This window comes from Arabidopsis lyrata (assembly GCF_000004255.2).
Source record: "Arabidopsis lyrata subsp. lyrata unplaced genomic scaffold ARALYscaffold_6, whole genome shotgun sequence".
Lineage (NCBI taxonomy): Eukaryota > Viridiplantae > Streptophyta > Magnoliopsida > Brassicales > Brassicaceae > Arabidopsis > Arabidopsis lyrata.
In genome coordinates this window covers 10,932,091-10,938,367 of record NW_003302550.1, presented here as the reverse complement: position 1 = coordinate 10,938,367, position 6,277 = coordinate 10,932,091, and positions in this window count along the sequence as shown.

Genomic DNA, 6,277 nt, shown 5'->3' with positions numbered 1-6,277 from the left:
GGTTTTACAATGTATTTTAAAGGTTTTACAACGTATTTACAAGGTATTTATAAGATATTATAAGATTTTACAAGCTTTTTTATAAGGTTTTTACAAGTTATAAGGTTTTACAAGTTTTTTATAAGGTTTTACAAGTTATAAATACCTTATAAAACCTTAAAAGTACCTTGTAAAACCTTTTAAAATACATTGTAAAACCTTACAAAACACTTGTAAATACCTTGTAAAAAACCTTTAAAATACCTTGTAAATTTTTCCCGCCAAAAATTTTCCCGCCAAAAAAATTTCGCAAAAAAAATTGCGGAATCACTTTTCCCGAAAAAAAATTTTTTTGGCGGGAAAAATTTTTACGGGAAAATTTTACAAGGTTTTTTAAAGGTTTTTACAAGTGTTTTGGCAGGAAAATTGCGGGATCACTTTTCCCGCCAAAAAATATTTTGTATTTTGTGGACCTAATTTTGTTTCAAATAAGGGTAAAATGGTCATTAAAAATTAAAAGAGGGCAAACTTAAAAATGGACTCTCAAAGGGGGCATTTTTGAAAAGGGGTATTGAAAAAGGGGTATTTTTAACAATTTCTCTTTTTAAAAACGCATATAAATTTTTCAATCTATAAAAGAAACAATTAAACGGGTCAAAAATTCAGACTTGACTAATATATTTTTTTTACACAAAAATTCCGACTGAGTAACGGGTCAGAATTTGAATATTTATATTCGATTTCATACATTTATTTTTTTGAAATGTATAATTTTACATACTACAATAAAAATTTAAATATTTTAATTTGCAACATTTAAAATAAGTTTTACTTGATATTTTTAGAGAATATCATCAATACTTAATAGTTCAAAAAGTTAAAAATTATAAATACTCTAATTTGATTATTTTTAAAAATATTTCTAATAGGTAGCGGGTTAAATATAATATATTATATGATGAAATGAGTTTTGATCCTTATAACTATTTGAATAGTTATATTTAATTTCATATAATTTTTTTAAAAAATTCATAATTTTATAATCTAGTATATGTATATGTGGAAACACAGGCCAACAGGCTCAAACAAGAAGATAGCGAGCTTAAAGTCAGAGAAGAGGAGAGGAGTGGTCATACTATCATTGGGAATATTGGAGACCAATGCCCAATGGGCTGATTTGACTAAGGACAACCCTGGGAGAAGGACTTTCAAGCTCCCTAATACATTCTACTACAAGATCTAATTAAGCATCTTGTAGAACATTTTCAAGTCTTTATTTTGTTCCCAAGCATGCATCACCTCATATGTACCACTGCTCAAATTAAGTGTCCATCTTATGACAACTCAAGTAATAAAAGGTCTTCGTATAAAGTGTATAAAAATCAGGGATGTTCATTTTGGATTTTTGTTAGGATTTTGCTTCATTTTTGAACAACTACTTAAAATCTCTGAAATCTGGGCACGCAGATTCTTCACCTTCCTCGAGAGAAAAAATCTATGGAATCAATACTAAAGATTTCCCAAATCGATCGAAAGAAGCAGCAGATCTACGGATTACAAACAGAATCAAACCTCTTTAGAAAGATCTCTCATCCACATCAAACGATACCTTAAACCCCTAATTTTGATCGGATTTGATGAATTCCCGACTGATATTTTTTCTCAATTGATCGGATCGAGCCGGATTGAAGAGATTTCTCAGTTCGTTTGCATGTCGGAAAAGAGAGAGAGAGACACGAACTGGGAAAAAAAAACACGGTCCAATTTTTTATTTTTTTGGTTTTGTCTTTTTCTCGCCCACTCATATTACGACACGTGCACACGTCTTACCACTAAGAAAACATCTTAGCTAAGAAGTAAATCTTAGCTTTTTCATAATTTTGATTTAATTTTAAATGCTTAATCCTAAGATCCAATGCTAAGATGTGGTCTAAGATTCACCATTGAGGCTGCTCTAATGGTATCCAAACTAAAACATATATTCTATTATATATGAATGGTTTGATACGGTTTTGGTTTCTGTTGGGGTCGGATTTCACCCGCGTTAAGTCCGAACTAAGACATAACGCCTCGGGACGAATCATCGAACCGGCTCGGGGAACTCTGCCAAAACAGCTCGGGACGAGGAAGAGGCCGGGGCCGTGAGCGAGGAAGAGAATCCTTCACCTGGACAAGGGATCAACCACCAAGCAATGATCAAGAATATTGCGAACACCACAAAATCTTCGGCCACCATACCTCGAGATGCCGGAGCCTCGGCGCTAAGTTAGCGGCCAAATTCCTAGCTGGAGAGCTCGGGACGAACGTCACGCTTAAGGACCTCGAGCAAGAGCTAGAGCCCGAACAGACTAACCCGGGAAAAGACCCCGAGCCAAGGAACCAGGAGTCTCAGAAAAGAACCCGGGGGACGCAAGACGAAGACCGAGACCGTACGCGGCAAAAGGTTCTCACCATAATGGGTGGATCGCCGTACTGTCCTAACACCGTAGCCGTAATCAAGGCATATCAACGCCGAGCCGAGACGCCTAGCAACTGGACAAGACCCTTCGATCGACCTAACGACGTGATCGCATTCGAGGAAAGCGAGACGAACGGGCTCGATATGCCTCATAACGATCCACTCGTCATCAAATTAGCGATAGGAGACCATGACATTTACCGAATATTGATCGACACCGGCAGTACCATCGACGTGATCTTCCGCGAGACGCTCTGACAGATGAACATCGATATGTCACAGGTAACACCGACCCCGAGGCCTGTCCTCGGATTTTTAGGGGAAACTTTGATGACGCTTGGAACCATCCAATTACCGGTTCGAACCGGCGGGGTGACAAAGATAGTTAACTTCTCGGTAACCGATCAACCTGCTATCTACAACGTCATAATGGGAACACCGTGGCTAAATCTAATGCGAGCTGTCGCATCAACGTATCATCTCTGTGTCAAATTCCCGACCCCCAATGGCGTGAAAACGATCTGGAGAAGTCAGAAAAATTTATGGATGTGCTTCATGCCAGCACACAAACTCCGAAACCCGGTCACTGAAGCGAAGGCTGAAGCTGACCACAAAAAATTGAAACTTGTACGGAGCGAAGAGAAGGCTATATCTAAACAGTTATAGCAATTACAGATCGAGGAGGCACGCGAGGAGAAGAAGCCTACCTCGGATCCAATAATCTCCATCAGCCTTGACGACGAACGACCCAAACGATGCATAGAAATCGGTAGCGACTTAACCGAGGAAGTTAAGATCGAGCTCGTCTCATTTCTCAAGGAGAACATCAATACATTCGCCTGGTCGGCTGAAGATCTACCTGGAGTAAGCATCGACGTAATCTGCCACGAGCTGAATGTTGACCCATCTTTCAAGCCCATCAAGCAAAAGCGAAGAAAATTGGGTCGGGATCGCGCAGATGCCGTGAATGCCGAAGTAGAAAAGCTCCTGAAGATCGGCTCGATCTCCGAAGAAAGATACCCGGACTGGTTGGCAAATCCTGTCGTCGTGAAAAAGAAGAACGGCAAGTGGAGAGTCTGCGTCGACTTCACCGACTTGAACAAAGCTTGCCCTAAAGACAGTTTTCCGCTCTCACATATCGATCGCTTAGTGGAAGCAACTGCGGAAAATAAGTTGCTATCGTTCATGGATGCTTTCGTAGGATACAATCAGATTCTCATGCACCCCGACGATCGCGAGAAGACAGCATTTATCACAGACCGAGGTATCTACTGTTACAAAGTCATGCCCTTCGGACTCAAGAACGCTGGCGCAACGTACCAACGGCTCGTCAACAAGATGTTCTCCGAACAGCTCGGGAAAACGATGGAAGTTTATATCGACGATATGCTAGTCAAATCCCTCGAAGAAAACGACCACATACCACATAGCTCATCTACGCGACAGTTTTCGCCAACTTAATAAACACAACATGAAGCTCAACCCGGCAAAATGTTGTTTTGCGGTAAAATCAAGGGAATTTTTGGATATCTCGTAACTCACCGAGGCATCGAGGCGAATCCAAAGCAAATCGATGCTTTACTAAACATGCCTTCGCCGCAGAACAAGCGAGAAGTTCAACGTCTCACCGGGAGAGTTGCAGCCCTGAACCGATTCATTTCCCGTTCAACCGATAAATGCCTGCCTTTATACGATACTCTGCGTGGAAACAAGAAGTTCGAATGGACCGATCGCTGCGAAGAAGCTTTCCAGGAACTAAAAAAGTATCTGGCTAATCCACAGGTGCTAGCAAAACCAGTCCCAGGTGAACCGTTGTTCCTATACATCGCCGTCTCGGACACAGCAGTAAGTGGGATCATAGTCAGAGAAGACAGAGGGCAACAGAAGCCAATATTCTATGTCTCGCAAACCTTCACCGACGCAGAAACACGCTACGCGCAAACTGAAAAGCTCGCTCTCGCCGTAGTGATGTCAGCTCGGAAGCTATAACCGTATTTCCAGTCTCACTCAATTGTCGTCATGGCACCCATATCACTCCGAGCCATCTTGCACAGTCCGAGCTAATCAGGACGTCTGGCCAAATGGGCAGTAGAACTCAGTGAGTACGACATCGAATATAGAAACAAGACGTGCGCAAAATCTCAAGTCCTGGCCGACTTCATCATCGAGCTGTCATCAGAAAATGCTCGAGAAGATTCGCCCGACGCCGTATGGACCCTCCACGTCGATGGCTCGTCCTCAAAGCAAGGCTCAGGCGTCGGGATTCGTTTAGCATCTCCAACGGGAGAAATTCTTGAACAATCTTTTTGGCTAAATTTCGACGCAATTAACAATGTGGCAGAATACGAAGCGCTGATAGCAGGGCTGAAGCTGGCTCGGGGACTTAAGATCAACAAGCTACGAGCCTTCTGCGACTCCCAGCTTGTGGCCAATCAATTCAACGGAGAATACGCTGCTCGCGATGAACGAATGGAAGCATATCTTGCCCTCATACAAGACTTAGCAAAACAGTTCGGAGAATTCGAGTTAACCAGAATCCCGCGAGGCGAGAACACGTCAGCCGACGCGTTGGTGGCCCTAGCATCAACCTCCGATCCAAATCTGAAGAGAATCATACCAGTTGAGTTCATCGAAAAGCCGAGTATTGAAGATAAAAGCAAGGATCAAATACTAACGGCTCAGGAGACAGAAGACTCGGAAGAAGGTAATGCCGAACCACTAGATCAACAAGCTACAAACTGAACCGAGCCCGAAATACAGAAGTAACGCCAAATGGATCGGAGCCATCCGAAGTTACATAGCCGACGGAGAAGTGCCTAACGAAAAATGGGCAGCTTGGAAGCTTAAGGCAAAAGCGGCTCGGTATACTCTGATCGACGGAGAGCTCTTTAAGTGGCGGTTCTCAGGACCCCTACTAATCTGTGTCGAAGGAAACGAAGCTCAAAGAGTCATGGAAGAAGTACACGGCGGATCTTGTGGAAATCACTCTGGCGGGAGAGCCCTAGCTATAAAGATCAAACGACACGGGTATTTTTAGCCAACAATGGTAAAGGATTGTGAAAAGTTCTCTCAACGATACGACAAATGTCAGAGACACGCATCGACAATTCACCAGCCCGCCGAGCTCCTCTCTTCCATCACCTCGCCTTACCCCTTCATGCGCTGGTCCATGGACATTATCGGACCTCTACATAACTCCAAACAGAAGAAGCTCGTCCTAGTATTAACAGACTACTTCTCGAAATGGATCGAGGCAGACTCCTACGCCAGCATTAAAGATGCACAGATCGAGAACTTCGTCTGGAAGAACATCATATGTCGCCACGGGATACCTTACGAGGTCATTACAGACAACGGATCGCAGTTCGTTTCGGCTCGGTTCGAAGGATTCTGCGAGAAATGGGGAATTCGTCTCAGCAAGTCCACGCCTCGGTATCCTCAGGGAAACGGACAGGCAGAAGCAGCAAACAAGACGATCCTCGACGGAATAAAGAAACGCCTGGACGCAAAGAAAGGCCGTTAGGCCGACGAATTTGAAGGAGTACTATGGTTGCACAGAACCACGCCACGGCGGGCCACGGGAGATACACCTTTTGCCCTCGTCTACGGCACGGAGTGCGTGATTCCCACCGAAGCCGAGATCCCGGGGATAAGGAGGTGTTTGCTCCCCGAACGGGAAAATTCCAACACTCAGATGATGCTGGACGAACTTGACTTGATTGACGAAAGAAGGGATTCGGCTTTGATCCGTATGCAGAACTACCAGAATGAAACAGCTTGGTACTACAATTCTCACGTTAAGCATCGCCGCTTCTGTGAAGGAGATCATGTGCTACGCAA